The 20,096-nt window shown below is 44.8% G+C and overlaps 1 pseudogene; it reads right to left on the bottom strand.

The window, feature by feature from the left end:
• LOC135524213 (thromboxane-A synthase-like) overlaps window positions 1-20,096 on the bottom strand; it is a 103,503-nt pseudogene that overhangs the window by 69,702 nt on the left and 13,705 nt on the right.

Raw genomic sequence — 20,096 nt, 5'->3', positions numbered from 1 at the left:
GACATCTGCTAAATAAGCACTGTCCGTTGTCTTAGCTACTGGTGTAAACTTCAAAGAAACACCCTAGCAGCACACGACGACAGCTGCATTGATTTGTCTGACACGTCTTAACAACCACAGACTCCTTCACATTACTGTGTCAGATGCTAACATTGACACATGACTGACATCTTAATAAATTGCTAAAACTTTAGCCTGAACTATGATCCCTGACCAACAGGGTACTGGAAATGCAAAGTGTGTGTGTGTGAGAGAGAGAGGGTATGTGAGAGAGGGTATGTGAGTATGGTTCCTTAAAAACACACGCTCCTTGAACTGCGTGCTTCTCAATACAAACGAGTCGTTTTATCTGAAAAACTGCCTTTCATTTTCTTCCAGTTGACTTGTTCGCAATCTTCTACAGAACAACAGGCTTGACAGACTGACAGAAAGAAGGAGAAGTGACGGTTTCAGTTCTGCTGTGCATTGATCTTCACTATTGATCTGCTCAAACAGTTCCTGTCTCAAGGCCTGTGTGTGTGTGCGCATGTGTGTGTGTTTTGGGTTTTTACTATCCTTGTGGGGACATTTCGCCAGTCCTCACAGGGAAAAACATTTAGGTGTTAGGGTTAGAGGTCTAGGTTTAAGGTTAAGGGTTAGGTTTAGGGGGTTCGGGAAAATAGGATTTTGAATGGGAATCAATTGTTTGGTTTCCACAAGGACAGTAAAACAAACAGGTGTGTGTGTGTGTGTGTGTGTGTGTGTGTGTGTGTGTGTGTGTGTGTGTGTGTGTGTGTGTGTGTGTGTGTGTGTGTGTGCGTGTGTGTGCGAGAGAGCGCTTAACTCATCACAGCTCTATAATACAAAACATCAGCCACTGTGACTTTAGACTCAGTTCCTTTACATCGATCTGGGGAATGAATCCATGGTAGGCCTACTGCAACGTCGCTGAGCACACTTCATTCAACCACACTTAATACTTGTACCCTTTTAGATCATAAAGAATGCGATTGTGTAGACAGAGGGAACCTGATCCTAGATCAGCACTCTGATACACTTTCTGAATATGGGCCCAATACAGATGCTTGTTTGTCCCACTGTAGGAGCCCTGTCTTGTCTCTTATGAATTAAAATGACACAACCAGTCGGATGTTGAACTGTTGGAAAACGTGTTGTGGGGATACTTTGTTAAAACCGGCACCAGAACTAAGGGAGAGAGAAAGCAAAACACGTAATATTATTTTGTCCTCAGTATATAATTTGCATGTTTGAATACAACACACTGCCAGTATTGCACTAAAAGCATACAGAAGAAGAGCTGCAATTTTAAGTGACGTTTTCTCAAAGAATCCAAAACGCAGAACACTTGTCTACTTCAGCAGGCTCATCCCTATAAGAGAGTAACCTGTAAGAGATTCTCTGCAGTCATGCGTTTGTATTCACATGCGGACCAATGGTTTGACCCTGGCATGTGTGTGTGTACTATGGGTTTTGTTAAGCCTTTGTCTACTGCAGTGTGTATACTTACTGCCTCCCTGTCTGTGCACTAGATGCACCTTACTCTTGGCACATGTCGCATGTGCTGCAGCCTCCTGTCTTCTGAGGGGATAACGTTTTGTGTTGTTGTGATGGCTAGCCTGGCTGTGAAGTAGTCCCTGTGTGACAGACAGTGGAGCCGTTAGCCAGGGGATTGATGGGCCTGATGAAATATACAATAGGACCCAACACACGCCCCGCACACACACACACACACACACACACACACACACACACACACACACACAAATCTAATAACCCAGGCAGGCCTGCTATCCTCTCCTCTCATCACACAGTGAACTCAGCAGAATGGATCAGAGTGGACCTCTGTGTCCCGCATCATCTCTCATCAACCCACTACGCCTGACGAGTAACAATGTCACCGTTAAGCTTCAGAGACAGGGATATGGTGTCATGTGGACTACTAAATAAATGGTACTATCTGCAAGTACGCACAGAGTTTTGCTTAAGGAGAAACATAAGAAATAGCGCAATCAAATGTCCAATAACGACTACATTGTCCTGCCACTAGATGTCAGTACAGAGCAGAGACAGGGCTGGTGGAGGGCTGGTGAACGCTCCCCAGGGCTTTTTATAAAGCTTGTCTACAGAAAAGGTTTGCTTGCGTGACCTTCTCTTAGATGGCATAAGAATATAACCGTGAACAATGTACCCATGTTCCGTGCATGTCTGCAGGACTCAGGGGTAGCACTGGACACCAGTCAAAAATGATTAGGATACATATCCCTCAGTATTCAGTGGATCAGGGTGAGGGAATGTATGAGCAAAAATAAAGGAAAGAAAATGTCTTACATTCATGAACCAAGGACACACACGCTAAAACGGCCTTTCTGTCTCAACTCTATCTCCGTCTTTCTGCGAGGCAGTAGAATCAGAGAAGAACCAGAGTTGAATAGCCTGACCCCCCCCCCCTCCCCTTCACCCATCCCTTTGGAGGCGAACCACAGCCCGAGAACAATGGGGGGGTCTCAAAGAGGATTGCATCTCCACATAGAAGAAAAAGCTGTGGTGGGCATTCATTCAGTCTTCATGTTTACGAAGAAAACCCCTACATATGATCATGTGAAAGACAGACCGAGAGAGGGCTCCTCAATCCTCCTCAACCCTTCTGGCTGAACTGAATAGTGGTCCGTTGGCTCACAAAGGGGAACCTGTCTCGTTAAGATGCTTATAGAAAGCACTGGGCTCGTTGATATGCAAGGCGAGAGTGGCCCACAGTTTTCCTGCTTTAGAGTTAATTAAGTACCAGGCAGACACCGTTTGGCAGAGTGCCCCGGCTGGTCTACCCCCCTCTCCCCTCCGGAGCCCTGGGATGGCTACCTCCCTGGCATTCCTGCAGTCTGGGCCCCCATGGAGGGGTGATGGGTACAGAGCATTGGAGTGCGCCCGACAGAGTGCCCCTTCATGGTGCTGCCCACTGCACCAGTCCAAACTGTCTCCATTCATCCATCTCTCTCTCTCTTTTCCTCTCCTTCTCCACAGTCCCTCCCTCTCCATCTCTCTCTCTTTCCCTGTTTCTTTCCCCCTCTCTTTTCCTCTCCTTCTCCACAGTCCCTCCCTCTCCATCTCTCTCTCTCTCTTCTTCCCCCTCTCTTTTCCTCTCCTTCTCCACAGTCCCTCCCTCTCCATCTCTCTCTCTTTCCCTGTTTCTTTCCCCCTCTCTTTTCCTCTCCTTCTCCACAGTCCCTCCCTCTCCATCTCTCTCTCTTTCCCTGTTTCTTTCCCCCTCTCTTTTCCTCTCCTTCTCCACAGTCCCTCCCTCCATCCCTGTTTCTTTACTCTTTTTCCCTCCTTCTCCACAGTTTCTTTCCCCTCTCTTTCCTCTCCTTCTCCACAGTCCCTCCCTTCCATCTCTCTCCCTTTTCTTTACCCCTCTCTTTTCCTCTCCTTCTCCACAGTCCCTCCCTCTCCATCTCTCTCTCTTTCCCTGTTTCTTTCCCCCTCTCTTTTCCTCTCCTTCTCCACAGTCCCTCCCTCTCCATCTCTCTCTCTTTCCCTGTTTCTTTCCCCCTCTCTTTTCCTCTCCTTCTCCACAGTCCCTCCCTCTCCATCTCTCTCTCCCCCAGTCTTTTTATCACTGCAGAGACCGTTGCATAGCAATGCCGGACACACAGTGCTGCTTAATGTTCTAACCACAATGCCGAGCAGAGCCGGAGAGGTGCCGGTCACCAACAGAGGCATACTTCATCAAGTCCAGGATAGTGTGTGTTTGTGTGTGTGTCAAGCATGCGCAGGACAGACTCCCCCACAGCTCCTGCCACAGACAACTCTTAATTGAGGATTCATCACTGACGGAACCAATCAATAGTTTGCGGTCTTGACTCGACAACGCAACACATAACATTGGGGAAGTTAGCCCTATCCGAATTCCTCTTACGACTGCTGCAGAATGAAACACAGCAGCAGGGTGTTGGGTTCCATCTGAAACGGTACACTATTCCCTATATAGTGCACTACTTAAGACCATGGCTCTTGTAGGGAATTGGGTGCCATTTCGGACGGATCTTTGGTCTAGGGAGAGATAGACATTCCTCTCTCTATCTATTCACCATGCCCAATAATTACTCTGCCCCACTTTGTAGTTCCATTCAGAGTGTCTGCACCGCAGTGTCCTCTGCTTTAGCCTGACCTTGGGAGTCATGGAGAGATGTTGGCCAGGGAAGAGGCTGGACCATGCCATTAAATCTGTGGGGGTTTAGCTCTCAGAGCTCTCAATCTCTTGTAAGCTAGGCCCGGTAATACCAGCTCTCTTTCGCTGGCTAATGTACTGTTTGGCTGTGTTGTGTGAAGGGGCCAGAGAGGTTGAGGGCATGCCATCTTTACAGGGGGGAACATGGGGGTTGGTGGTGGGTGAACCTCTATATCTGTGGCTTGGGTTTCAGAAAGGGTCAACCAGTCAGCCAGCACGCCAGTCAGCCAGATAGAGATAGAGCTCAACCAGAGCGCTAGGGAGCAGTCAGCCTGCGTGTCACCCTGTCAGCCAGTGAGCCAGTCAGGGACTGAGCTCAACCAGAGGGGTGTGGGGGTGGGGAGCAGTCACAGTGTGTGTCAGCTAGTGATGGGGGTAAATAAATACAGTTACATATCGCTATGCGTATCGTATCATTTATCGCTATACATATCATTTATCGCTATACATATCATTTATCGCTATACATATCATTTACCGCTATACGTATCATTTATCGCTATACATATCATTTATCGCTATACGTATCATTTATCGCTATACATATCATTTATCGCTATACGTATCATTTATCGCTATACATATCATTTATCGCTATACGTATCATTTACCGCTATACGTATCATTTACCGCTATACATATCATTTATCGCTATACATATCATTTATCGCTATACATATAATTTATCGCTATACGTATCATTTACCACTATACATATAATTTATCGCTATACGATCATTTATCGCTATACATATCATTTATCGCTATTTATTTATCGCTATACATATCATTTACCGCTATATGTATCATTTATCGCTATCGCATTTACGCTATCATTTATCGCTATACGTATCATTTATCGCTATACGTATCATTTACCGCTATACGTATCATTTACCGCTATACGTATCATTTACCGCTATACATTTTATCGCTATACGTATCATTTACCGTTATAGGTATCATTTACCACTATACATATCATTTACCGCTATACATATCATTTATCGCTATACATATCATTTACCGCTATACATATCATTTATCGCTATACGATCATTTACCGCTATATCACATATCATTTACCGCTATACATTTATCGTATCATTTACCGCTATACATATCATTTACCGCTATACATATTTATCATTTATCGCTATACGCTATCATTTATCGCTATACGTATCATTTATCGCTATACGTATCATTTATCGCTATATCATTTATCGTATCATTTACCTCTATACATATCATTTACCGCTATACGTATCATTTACCGCTATACGTATCATTTACCGCTATACGTATCATTTATCGCTATACGTATCATTTATCGCTATACGTATCATTTATCGCTATACGTATCATTTACCGCTATACATATCATTTATCGCTATACGTATCATTTACCGCTATACGTATCATTTACCGCTATACGTATCATTTATCGCTATACGTATCATTTACCGCTATACGTATCATTTACCGCTATACATATCATTTATCGCTATACATATCATTTATCGCTATACGTATCATTTTCTGCTATACGTATCATTTATCGTTATACGTATCATTTATCGCTATTTGACTCCAGGTATGTGTCGAGGTACAGATCTGGGGAAGGGTACCAAAATTGTCTGCAGCATTGAACTCGTTTTCTCATGCTCTCTCTTGTCTCAGACACATAGTGAGCAATATGTTTGGAACATGAAACCGCAATAAAATCACGTTATCGAAACCGCGATACATATAGAATCATGAGATTCACAATACATATCGTATCGGCACCTAAGTATTGTGATAATATGTCTTGTGATGTCCCTGGCAATTACCAGCCCTGATGTCAGCCCGTCTGCCTAGACCATCTCAGACCTCCTTCCGTACTCTGGGTTTTACTTTGTTACATTTTTAATTGAACCTTTATTTAACAGCCCGGGATCCAACCCGGTCTGCAGTGACGCCTCTAGCACTGCTGCGCCACTCAGGATTCCACTAAAATGGGTGACAGGTCTGCCACCACTGGAGCTTCTTCTAGGCACTGACTGTGTGGTGGTCACTGGCAGAAGTCAGCGGCATGTTGAAAACCGACTAAATTGGCATGTCATGTGTGCTGGGTGTGTTGGATACAGGGACGCCGTGCTAGTAAAACACACACGTGCATGCGCGCAAATGTAATCCACATACCGTATGATCATGCACTTACACACACAAACACACACACACACACACATACAAAGACACACACTTTCTCGTTGTTGTGTTTGGCTGTGAGTGTGGCTTTCAGAAGTGGGTCAGATGATTGTATACGAGAGCACCACTCCAGAGAGGGCTCCTTGTGTCTGCAGAGTCTCAGCACTCACACACACACACTATGGCAGCAGCAGCAGCATCTCCCCTGCTTCACCTGGAGAGACCGCCCAGCCCCAGACAGACAGGGAAATTATGCAAGGCACTGAAGGCAGAGCTTCATGCATACTTAACCACCTCAGCCCTTAGCCTGCCAGGCTGCCACTGCAGTTCAGCTGAGAGGGACACTCTAAGAGCACTGGCTATTGTGTAAGAGGCTTCGGAACACTAGGTTCTCCTTAGATCAAGCTTTTAAAAGCATATCACTGTATCTCTCAGATATATTCATCGAAGAGAGACCATGCAACAGTCAGTGCGTATTTTTAGACAGCAGCCTACAGAGCACTCATTCCCAATTCTACGTCAATGATGGCAGAATAAGACAAACAGGCAAAGTAGGAAGAAGAGGAAGCCAGAGAGAGAAAGTCACAGCGGCCCTAGAAAAAGCCCAGTGAGCTAGTTACAGTGAGTGACAGGCGACCCAGCCCACTCTGCCTGTCTGCCCCGCTAAGGATTATTGACCTCTGAATCTCATTAAGATCTGTCCTGCAGAGAAACATCCAGAAGCCACCACACCATAGGCAATAATCACACATAGCATTTAAAGGAATTGTCTTATATGAATGGATGTCAAACGGAATGTCAAGCACAAGAGTAACATGCTGACCACACCGCAACGCGAGCGCTGCAAAATAAATGTACACATGCATGTTATTCAATCACACACTGCTCGTGTGCCTCAGCGAGTGTCTGCGTGGCCAGGCGCTAAAATAGAAATAGGTTCTATTTGTGATGCTCAACTCGCTGAAAGTCTGGCCTTCCCATCTCCTCATTGGTTTTTAGGAGCATATACCCACATGGGTGATTGAAAGAATAATTGACGTCCACACTCCAGTTGGTTGTAGTAACGCATCGTAAAGTTAGTTGCCAACCGCCATTTAAAGTCCAAAGAAGAAAAAAGAAGCCTGAGGAAAGAGGAGAGATGACGAGAAAGGAATTCGGTTTACCCTTTTATCTGTGGATTAATTGTGGGAGTAGAGGACCTTGTGCATTTCAGGTAAAATAACAACCCACTGTTTATATACCAGGACAAATTAGCTAGCAACAGCAAGGTGGCTAGCTAAATTGCCATGAATGTGTAATGCTTTTCGACCTGTCCCCAAATCAATATAATTGGTTCAGAGTTTGTTTTGATACTTCAACCTGCGTGTCCTGATCGTGTCTGGTGTGGGGGTACAAAATCAACACGCGCGCAATTACTCACACAGGCACACGCATGCGCATATATTGTTGTTATCAATAGTTAGGGATAGTATTTTCTGTGTGAGTAAATTTAAGGAATGACACCACGATTTCAGATTGTATGTAAATGTCGGTAAATCATATACATTTCTGGAAAATACTGTTATTTCCCTTTAATCTCTAGTGTCTTTGTTGCAGGGTAGGATGGGTAGAATCGTGAGTGGATCAAAATATCCCCATATTATATCAGTTTTTTTTTACATTTTACATTATATATTCATCATAAAAGTAATGCAATTAACAATAAGGGTAATGTATTTGGGAATCACATGGTATTAAAAGTCTTTAATTAACTTGTTAGTCATTTATAATGAACAAATCTAATGAAGTGCAGCTAGATGTTGGAAGCCTGATTTCTCTCACCTTCAGGGGTGGTGTGTGCGTGTGGATGTCTATGTGGGAGTGTGTGTTTGTGTGTGTGTGTGTGTGTGTGTGTGTGTGTGTGTGTGTGTGTGTGTGTGTGTGTGTGTGTGTGTGTGTGTGTGTGTGTGTGTGTGTGTGTGTGTGTGTGTGTACCCCCAAAAAGGACAGGCAATACCCAATCATTGCCTCGGTCAAAGGTAAGCAAAACTTTGCACTGAACTCTGTATTAAACATTTAAATATCACAATAGTAAGAAGGTAAAACATGCATAAATGAAGTTGTTTCTTTGAGTGAGAGTGTATCCATCTTCCATAGTAGTTGGTATCTTACCTGACGAAATAGAAACATGTTCCCAAAGAACGGGGACGGTTTGGGGTGCCTGATTCCACATCGAGCCAGGGCTGAATAGGGGAATGTAGCATACCTAGAGAGAGAGAGAGAGAGAGGGGAGAGAGAGGGGAGAGAGAGGACAGAGAGGAGAGAGAGAGAAAGAGAGAGGAGAGGGAGAGAGGGAAGGGAAAGGAGAAAGATAAGAGAGGAGAGAGAGTAGAAAGAGAGAGAGAGAGGAGAAAGGAGAGACAGAGAGAGAAAGAGAGAAGAGAGAGAGAGAAATGAGAGAGAGAGAGGGAAGAAAAAGAGATAAGAGGGAGAAGAGAAAGGAGAGAGAGACATAGAGATAGAAAGAGAGAGAGAGAGAGAGAGAGAGAGAGAGAGAGAGAGAGAGAGAGAGAGAGAGAGAGAGAGAGAGAGAGAAAGAGAGAGAGCGAAAGGAGAGAGAAACAAAGGGAGAGAAAGAGAGGAGAGAGAGAGGGGGGGGAGAAAGGGAGAGAAAGAGAGGAGAGAGAGAGAGAGAGAGAGAGAGAGAGAGAGAGGAGAGAGAGACAAAAGGGAGAGAAAAAGAGGAGAGAGAGAGAAATAAAATAAATGGAGAAACAGAGACAGAAAGAGAGACAAAGAGAGTCGGAGTGTGAGCTAGTAACGTGTAAAAGAGAACAGGGGATAAGGTAGTAATGCTACAGAGATTACGGCGTCTAATGTGGCAGATATGCTGCCTAAGCAGCGCCTCACACAAACACACAACATTATTACACTGGAAGGATTTATTTGTTCGGGGGAATGTAAAAAATTCCAGACTTTGACTCCTAAAACAGAACAGCAAAATGGAACAGCATGCATTATTCATCACAGGAGCTGCTGCCGTTTTCTGCTGACATGCAAGTCTTTGGAATGTGGAAGGGGCCTTTTGTACAGGACTTTGAGGAGCATTATGGGACACGACAGCTTGGATGTTCTTTAGTCATGTAATATGCCGCCTGCTCTAAACGTGGTGGATTCTGTAGAGTGTGTGTGTATTTGAGTATCCTGGCCATTGAAAGGGCAATTAAATGATGGCTGCCTCCTTGTTTGCTGCTACAGTCACGGACTACGAGGCTAAGAGACAGGAAATTGTGTTTACAGTCAGAAAATAAAGCTGTACACACAAACACTCCCACACAGGCAGGGAGGGAGATGTGACAGACAGGCAGGATTATGGATCAGGGCAAACAACTCTGACTGGATTGAGGGAGTCATATTTCCACGTCGTACATAAACAACCAACACAAGAAGGCAGCAAGACAGCCAATACAGGACGGATTCACACATACGCTCACAGGCACGCAAGACCTCTGATGCTAAATGCGCGCGCACACACACACACACACACACACACACACACACACACACACACACACACACACACACACACACACACACACACACACACACACACACACACACACACACACACACACACACCCCAAGACCTCTTATACTAAAAACCAAAATATATTTGAACATCCACTTCCTCTCCCCCTAAGCCCCTTAAGGAGGTCCATTACCATATTAGTGAAACTCAAACTGTAGATGAAACGCTGGACAAGAAATCTCATCACACCGACTCATTTTAAAACACCTTCGCAATTATAACGATGCGCGTCACACAGCCGTGACAGACAGACATCCCTCTCAATGTACATCAGAAAGGGGACTCACAGCGCATAGTAACTGCTTTGGAATTCCGTGGCGTTTTACTCCATTAATTCCCATATTCTGGCCTACATCCCTGATTGACACAGTGGTTAATGTCCTATGTTACAGAGTGATGCAGACTGGGTGAGATATTGTGTTTTGTTTCCACTGTTACTGTGACAATGTTTGAGTTTATAATGGCTGGTGGCATGGCCTCATTTACGGAGAGACAGGGGTAGTAGTGTTGTCATCAGCAGCAGGCAAATGTCACTTTGTCAATCTCTACATGTTGACTACAGAGAACAAAAATATCTAACTGTGGGCATTGCTGTAGAGACCATGAAGAAGGCCATGAAGAGGCCATGAAGAGACCATGAAGAGGACATGAAGAGGCCATGAAGAAGGCCATGAAGAGGACATGAAGAGGCATGAAGAGGACATGAAGAAGCCAATGAAGAGGACATGAAGAGGACATGAAGAGGCCATGAAGAAGGCCATGAAGAGGCCATGAAGAAGGTCATGAAGAGGCCCATGAAGAAGGGCGTGAAGAAGACCATGAAGAAGCCCATGAAGAAGGCCATGAAGAAGGCCGTGAAGAAGGCCATGAAGAGGCCAAGAAGCCATGAAGAAGACCATGAAGAAGCCCATGAAGAAGGCCATGAAGAAGGCCGTGAAGAAGGCCATGAAGAAGGCCATGAAGAGGCCATGAAGAAGGCCATGAAGAAGGCCATGAAGAGGCCATGAAGAAGGCCGTGAAGAAGGCCATGAACAAGGCCATGAAGAAGGCCATGAAGAAGGCCATGAAGAAGGCCGTGAAGAAGACCATGAAGAAGGCCATGAAGAGGCCATGAAGAAGGCCATGAATGAAGAAGGCCATGAAGAAGGCCGTGAAGAAGGCCATGAAGAGGCCATGAAGAAGGCCATGAAGAAGGCCATGAAGAAGGCCATGAAGAGGCCATGAAGAAGGCCGTGAAGAAGGCCATGAAGAGGCCATGAAGAAGGCCATGAAGAGGCCATGAAGAAGCCATGAAGAAGGCCATGAAGAGGCCATGAACAAGGCCATGAAGAAGGCCATGAAGAAGGCCATGAAGAAGGCCGTGAAGAAGACCATGAAGAAGACCATGAAGAGGCCATGAAGAAGGCCATGAAGAGGCCATGAAGAAGCCCATGAAGAAGGCCGTGAAGAAGGCCATGAAGAATAAGCAGTCAATAAGCACACAAATGTTCCTTTACTGACTGACTTGTCATCTAATAAGATACGGTGAGTGCTCAGCCCAGGGAAGTGATCCAGCTGAAGCTGGGCATTACCGCACACACACACACACACACACACACACACACACACACACACACACACACACACACACACACACACACAGACGGACAGGTGCTCCTATGAGAGCAAAGCTTAAGTGTTCCTACAACACCACGGCAGCAAAATGAAGGCTGGAACATAGCTGTTATATGATTGACATACTGTATAGTCTAGAAACCAACAAACTATACCGTTGCTTTATTGAATTATGAGGAAAAGGGAAATAGACTGAAACGTACTATGCTACAGCACATGTTCAGGTTAACCAGGCTAAGCTGTTATGTACTGTGCTACAAAGAGATGTTCTGAGCTATGCTACATACATTAGGCCACACAGTTTCGACTAGCTCTCACAGTCTCACTTCAGCATGAGACATTCATCCATGTTTCTCAAATGTCACATTTCAAAATTGTTGTAAACGTCAAATTTGAGGTTACGTTTAGGCATTAACTCAACAATCTTAAGGTTAGGCATTAACTCTGAATGGTTCAGGTAAGGGTTAAGGTTTGGGATAGGCTTAAAATAAAAATATCAAAAACAACTTTCTATGGCCGGATTCAAACTTGTTACCTTTGGAATCAGAGGCACCTTTGGAATCAGAGGCAGATGCTTACGCCTCATATGCTCCCTTCAAATTTTGGGGGGCACTGAGCAAATTTCAGGTCTGCTGAGTGCAAATTGAAACATTTTAAAATTCTGTGCAACTTCCTGCGTGCGTTTACTGTGAAGATTGAGGCTATACCCGGTTTTAACAGTGGCCAAGTAGGCTACTGCGGGTATTTATTCATAATGTTGGCCTACCACCAAAAACAATGGAGAAAATGCATTTTAACAGGGAAATATTTGTTTTATCATTCAGCCTACAGTAACAGCAGCTAATGTGTGATTCGATGAGACTTTAAAAACCTGCAGGCTTTGACAGTAACTTGTTTCACCTCTTGTCCTTCAGACAAGGAGATGACTGAAAATGTTGTGTTATCCGATTCAAGAAACCACTATACAAAACACAATTCATTATTATTCCAATACCATTATTACAGATAATCTGACTATTTTTTACCTTTATTTAACTAGACAAGTCAGTTAAGAAAAAAATCTTATTTTCAATGATGGCCTAGGAACAGTGGGTTAACTGCCTGTTCAGGGGCAGAATGACAGATTTGTACCTTGTCAGCTTGGGGGTTTGAACTTGCAACCTTCGGGTTACTGGTCCAACACTCTAACCACTAGGCTACCCTGCCGCCTGACTATCACAGACTACAAAGGGAAGCACAGCCGAGAGCTGCCTGTTGACAGGAGCCTACCAGACAAGCTAAATAACTTCTATGCTTGCTTCGAGGCAATTAACACTGAAACATGCATGAGAGCACCAACTGTTCCGGATGACTGTGTGATCACGTTCTCCGCAGCCGATGTGAGTAAGACAGTTAAACAGGTCAACATTCACAAGGCTGCTGGGCCAGACGGATTACCAGGACGTGTACTCCGAGCATACGCTGACCAACTGGCAAGTGTCTTCACTGATATTTTCAACCTCTCCCTGTCTGAGTCTGTAATACCGACATGTTTCAAGCAGACCACCATAGTGCCTGTGACAAAGAACACTAAGGTAACCTGCCTAAATGACTACCGACCCATAACACTCACGTCTGTAGCCATGAAATGTTTTGAAAGGCTGGCTCACATCAACACCATTATCCCAGAAACCCTAGACCCACTACAATTTGCATACCGCACCAACAGATCCACAAATGATGTAATCTCTATTGCAATCCACACTGCCCATTCCCACCTGGACAAAAGGAACACCTACAGTGGCTTGCAAAAGTATTCACCCCCCTTGGCATTTTTCCTATTTTGTTGCCTTACAACCTGGAATTAAAATTGATTTTTGGGGGGTTTTATCATTTGATTTACACAACATGCCTACCAAGAGCCAAATAATTTTTATTGTGAAAAAAACAAGAAAAAAGACAGAAAACCTGAGCGTGGATAACTATTCTCTCCCCAAAGTCAATACTTTGTAGAGCCACCTTTTGCAGCAATTACAGCTGCAAGTGTCTTGGGGTATGTCTCTATAAGCTTGGCACATCTAGCCACTTGTTTTTGCCTATTCTTCAAAGCAAAACTGCTCCAGCTCCATCAAGCTGGATGGGTTCCGCTGGCGTACAGCAATCTTTAAGTCATACCGCAGATTCTCAATTGGATTGAGGTCTGGGCTTTGACTAGGCCATTCCAAGACATTTAAATGTTTCCCCTTAAACCACTCGAGTGTTGCTTTAGCAGTATGCTTAGGGTCATTGTCCTGCTGGAAGGTGAACCTCTGTCCCAGTCTCAAATCTCTGGAGACTGAAACAGGTTTCCCTAAAACATTTCACTGTATTTAGCACCATCAATCATTCCTTCAATTCTGACCAGTTTCCCAGTCCCTGCCAATGAAAAACATCCCCACAGCATGATGCTGCCACCACCATGCTTCCTAATGGGGATGGTGTTCTCAGGGTGATGAAAGGTGTTGGGTTTGCGCCAATATAGCCAAAAAGCTATATTTTAGTCTCACCTGACCAGAGTACCTTCTTCCATATGTTTGGGGAGTCTCCCACGTGACTTTTGGTGAACACCAAATGTGTTTTTTCTTTAAGCAATGGATTTTTTCTGTCCACTCTTCCGTAAAGCCTAGCTCTGTGGAGTGTACGGCTTAAAGTGGTCCAGATACTGGACAGATACTCCAATCTCCGCAGTGGAGCTTTGCAGCTCCTTCAGGGTTATCTTTGGTCTCTTTGTTGCCTCTCTGATTAATGCCCTCCTTGCCTGGTCTGAGAGTTTTGGTGGGTGGCCCTCTCTTGGAAGGTTTGTGGTGCCATATTCTTTCCATTTTGTTAATAATGGATTTAATGGTGCTCCATGGGATGTTCGAAGTTTCAGATATTTTTTTATAACCCAACCCTGATCTGTACTTCTCCACAACTTTGTCCCTGACCTGTTTGGAGAGCTCCTTGGTCTTCATGGTGCCGCTTGCTTGATGGTGCCCCTTGTTTAGTGGTGTTGCAGACCATGGGGCCTTTCAGAACAAGTGTATAGATACTGAGATCATGTGACAGATCATGCAATAAAATGCAAATTAATTACTTAAAAATCATACATGTGATTTTCTGGATTTTTGTTTTAGATTCCATCTCTCACAGTTGAAGTGTACCTATGATAAAAATGACAGACCTCTACATGCTTTTTAAGTAGTAAAACCTGCAAAATTGGCAGTGTATCAAATACTTGTTCTCCCCACTGTATATGGCAATGGCTATTTGCATATAGTCTGACTGCAGCTCTGATTGGTTTAATGGCGCACCGGTCTGTGTAGAGTACGGGCCTGGGTTGTGCCTGCCAATGCAATTGAAACCTACTCCAATGTGATATGTCTTGCGCAGTTAGTTTTGCATGCTAAGTCTTGCATAGTTCGTTTTGTTGGTATGTTGCATTGAAAGTGACTAATATTGTGTTGATTCGATCACAATTCCAGCAGTAAAGGGAAACGTTGAAAGTGTTAGCTAATGCGGAAAACTCTATAAAGTTGAGTGAAGTTCAATCACATGCTCCTCTGCACTGGATGACATTACTTCTGGCGCGGCAGTCCGAGGGGGGCTGCACGCACGCGCAGCTCAGAAGTAACATTGCTTACTCCCGTCCACAACACCTTAGCAAAAAACTAAACCTACCTGAAGGTAACAGTGCTCATTGTTGCCCCTAGTGGCCTGTTTCCACATTATCTCCCGACGTCCTCACGGGTGACCTGGCTGACAGTGTTATGCTGCAATCACACACAGCTTGTGTGTGTGAAAGAGGGGTGTCAGGCAGGAGAGGTAAAGAGGGACAGTGGGTGTAAAACAAAAGCCCTCTAGGGGGGTCTGCCAAGAACAGAGGGCACCTTCATGACAGCTCTGAGCCTGCAGCAATAATTCCATAGCTCACAAAAATGTTATGCAAACACGTGGTAAGACAGAGTTTTAGTGCATGACTGACTCAGAGCTCTCCATTTGATTGACTGGGTGTGAGGGAGCCACAGACACACTGGGTTGTCTCAGCCAGCTGTGAGCACAAACTGCTGAAGCTGTAGCTCACCGATCACTTCCCCAGTCCGACCCACGTCAGAGCGGAGCAGCTTCACCTGGAAACTACCTTTATCTCAAGGAACATCCGATGACGCACACCGAGACACTGAGAAAAGACAGGACTCACTCCTCCAGAGGTAAAAAGACAATGTTGCTTGTAAAAAAAATGCAATAAAGAGCGGATGGTGAATTTTTCATACTCAAGAGTCTCAGACTCTGGTTTTTAGGGTTGTGAATCCTCCTTGCGATGAACAAAAGACAGATTTATAGAGTTGTCTCCCACTCACACACATACACACATTGCACGCACACAGGCACACAGACACACGGGACGGGTCATTTGGTGGTCAGGGGGATTGGAGTCTCATTTAGATTGAAGGGTTAAAGCTGGCAGGGCTGTTTTATCTGTCTGCACACTGAAATTAGAGGTGTCAGAGAATAGGAAGACACACCTCCTTCAAACAACCCCACAGATCTGGCAATGTGAGATTCGGCAAATCAGAGGGTGAGGACAGGGGGTGTTCCCAGGGCATCATGGGTAAACCATAGCGTTGCATCAAACGGAAGAACACAGACGGAAGAAAACTAAAACAAACGGAAGAAAACCAAGAGGGACTACCTGGACTTGTCTAATAAATAAAACATTGATTTTCATTTTCTGTAGCAAAACATTTTCCGTTGCTTGCCATAATGAACACAACCCAGCTCCCCACTGGTTCTTGTAGTTGTCATGTGTTTACCATCAGAGCCTCCCTCGTACAGAAGGCAATTTTTATTGTGCTATTATCATGTTCTCTTCACCATGCATGTCGCGATGCTGTTTCTCTTCATGAATAACCCAGTATGATTCTCAGCAGTTACTGTGTGTGTGTGTGTGTGTGTGTGTGTGTGTGTGTGTGTGTGTGTGTGTGTGTGTGTGTGTGTGTGTGTGTGTGTGTGTGTGTGTGTGTGCGTGCGTGCTTGCGTAAGTGCGAAGCCACAGAGTGCCATTGAGCCTACATGCAATCAGAGACACCTCAGAGGCATCCATCATTAGCGACAAACACAATCAGTCCTCTCTGACTGCATCTGACAATACAACCACCCACACACACCTCCCTTAGTGTAAAGGCACATGGACACTCACACCAAACTCGAAACCCAAGCAGTGTACAAAAAGTGGCAACAGAAGAAATCATACACACACTTCCTGGATAATATTGTTGGTTTCAGGCATGCCTGTAAATCAACAGGAGAGGAGCAGAGCTGTTGTAATTGCTTTGCAATGCCTTTCATGCCCCTTTTGGATTATCCATGTCATAGCTTATTGCTTTTTTCATTGTTAAGTGCCTCATAAAATCGGCATTAATATGTGCCCATTGATTTGTGCATGGCTGGATAATCTCTCCAGACACTAGCCCCCATTTGAAAATGCAAGCACACAAACATGAAGGCACACCCACTCAACCAGAGGAAAGTGTGCAGCATCAGTAACATGGAGATCTGTCAGCCTGAGCCCCCGCCTTCCCACTGGAGACTCACAGGGAAATTAATGGAAGGGTCCAGATGGGTCGATTGGAGGAGGATGGAGGGAGGGGTGAGTCCCGCATAATGCTGTGTGCTGGCTGAAACGGTAGGAGCATGGAATTAGGTGCTTTGTGCTGGCGGGGAGCCGTGTGTGAAAGAAAACGCCCTTGTATGTGTTGTGTGGTTGTGTGTCTGTGTCCCAGGGCCTGGCTGGCTGTCACAGTGCATTGGAGAGTTCAGTCCTATCTAGAGTACTCCTCTGATTGTTTAACTGTGGAGCTGCAACGCCTGCATACCAGCATATAACCAGAACACAACAACCAGAGACAAGGGGGATGGGGGTCTTGTTTGGGAAAAAGTCAGTCTTCCGTCCTCTCTCGGAAACCGATAAGTGGTTGAGTGTCAATTCGTTAGTAGGCAAACGGAAGAGGGCCCTCCCCTCTATAGCCTCCTTTTGGTGAGGAAGCACAAGTGGATCTGATGTCCCTTTGAATTAGCTGTTGTTTTATTGGAGAAAACAAAGCACACGTTTAAAAACAATATGCTACTTATTGTTTTATCTCTAAAATGTTTCACACAAACTAACTTAATTCTGTGGTTTTTCTCACTTTCCACATTTATATACCCAGGCCTTGTCTAGCTCAACTTATATTTATCTCCCTGCCGTAAATATGAATTGTTCCTGTCTGAACATCTCCATACCATAAAAGGCGATATGTTCTTCATTATCCGACAAGAGCTGTCTTCATTATTGAGCCATGGAGCCGCGTGGCCGTGTAGCTGGGGTTGTAGCCCTGATGCACGCCTGTAGCTGTACATGTCTGGCATTCCTTTCTGTCACCCAATCCATCGTACCACACCATCAATCAACGGCATCCATTGTGCCGCGCTGAAAAGCAATGAGCCACATCAATAACTGAGCTGACTTGCAATCCCCAACCCATGAATATTAACCCGGGTAAAACTATGGCTTCACACATAGCGACTCAGGAAGTCACACATATAGACACTAGGATGCACACAAAAGCATGCAGCCTATCGACCCTGAATGCACACAGACACACTCACTCGGAACAATCAATGCTTTAGGTCCAAGCATCCCATCTCCTTCAGTTATTGATAAGGAAGTGTCCATGGTTGTCTGTAAGGGCTCACCAACCCTAACAGACAACCCAACCCACTCCACTTTAACACAAACTATCCATCAAAAATGACCCAATCCCACCACAGACAAAGTGTTTTAGCAGCTGTCGTATCCCGCTAGAAACCGGGGGGATAAAGTGAGACATCAGCACATTGTTTACAGCTCATAATAGTCTTGTCTCCACATACATAGACAGTCGAAGGGGACGGCCTCAGGTGAAAATCTCTTTAGATTCCTTTTCAATCTATGCACATCCACCTCACACACTGAACAACCTCCCCTAGGACCTGTTTCATCTCCAGTACATTGGCAGCGTTACTCTTTGACTTGTGTTAACCAGAGGCCCAACGGGTGCCATGATGACCACTGGTTCTCACTTATTGGACATAGTGTGTTTCTCCCCTCTCATCATGGTCTCCCACTGCAGTCGTAAGCCTCGTGTTAAGACTGCTAAGACTGTCATTTAAACACACAACTCACTGCTCCGGACCAATGCAAAGTCTGCCATCCCTCTATTGTGCTGTAGACAGTCCCACAGCTGCAGTACGGATGCACCATCCGGGGTGCGACTCGGTGTCGCTCCAATGAGCTTCCACAAACAAAGCAGGAGACCGGATTGAACCACAAAGGTAAAGTCAGTGACGAGGACATGTGTGGAGAGTGTGGGTTTTCGTTGAGAGAATGGTTGACAAAGATGGCATAGAGAAAGTGCTGTTGGTCGGAGAGGTGCGTCACACTGTTATATTAGAGCGGGGTATTGTAGAGGTGGCGAGTCATACTGCCGCAAAACAAACGCACATGTGACTGGCACCTCCGTTCGATTTACAGTAATTATGAGTCACATGGATCCCACCCTCAAATTCACACACGCAGGCAGGCAGGCAGGCACGCACCACACACATATACACACACACACACGGTGTTTCTCTCTCCCTTTTTCACCACGTACCAGAACAACAGTATGAACAAAGCTACGTACAGCTAACCCCAGGGGAGACAAAGGTTCTCTCATGAAGTTGTTGCAAAGTAAAGGTGACTAAATGAGCGCTGTTGGCCCATCAAAGAGGCAATTAACAGTTGCTACATCCATTTTTGGACTTATAAATGAATGATATATATCTATTGATTCTTGAAGAATATAACTTATAAATGCCTCATGAGCTTAGTTCAACTGTCACACTCCACGAGAACCCAAAATATAAACTTTTTTACTCCGTTTGTAAACAAATTAAATGTAAACAAACACAAATATAGCCTCAAAACCTGGTTAAAACGGTGAATTTGATATCATGGAGGGTCAGTCATTGCATCCATAGCTCTGTCTATGAATTTGATATCATGGAGGGTCAGTCATTGCATCCATAGCTCTGTCTATGAATTTGATATCATGGAGGGTCAGTCATTGCATCCATAGCTCTGTCTATGAATTTGATATGATGGAGGGTCAGTCCTTGCATCCATAGCTCTGTCTATCAATTTGATATCATGGACAGTCAGTCATTGCATCCATAGCTCTGTCTATGAATTTGATATCATGGAGGGTCAGTCATTGCATCCATAGCTCTGTCTATGAATTTGATATCATGGAGGGTCAGTCATTGCATCCATAGCACTGTCTATGAATTTGATATCATGGAGGGTCAGTCATTGCATCCATAGCTCTGTCTATGAATTTGATATCATGGACAGTCAGTCATTGCATCCATAGCTCTGTCTATGAATTTGATATCATGGAGGGTCAGTCATTGCATCCATAGCTCTGTCTATGAATTTGA

The sequence above is a fragment of the Oncorhynchus masou genome, chromosome 31 (genome assembly GCF_036934945.1).
Source record: "Oncorhynchus masou masou isolate Uvic2021 chromosome 31, UVic_Omas_1.1, whole genome shotgun sequence".
Classification (NCBI taxonomy): Eukaryota; Metazoa; Chordata; class Actinopteri; order Salmoniformes; family Salmonidae; genus Oncorhynchus; species Oncorhynchus masou.
Note: the sequence above shows the minus strand (reverse complement) of the source record. Positions and strands in the feature narration are given on the sequence as shown.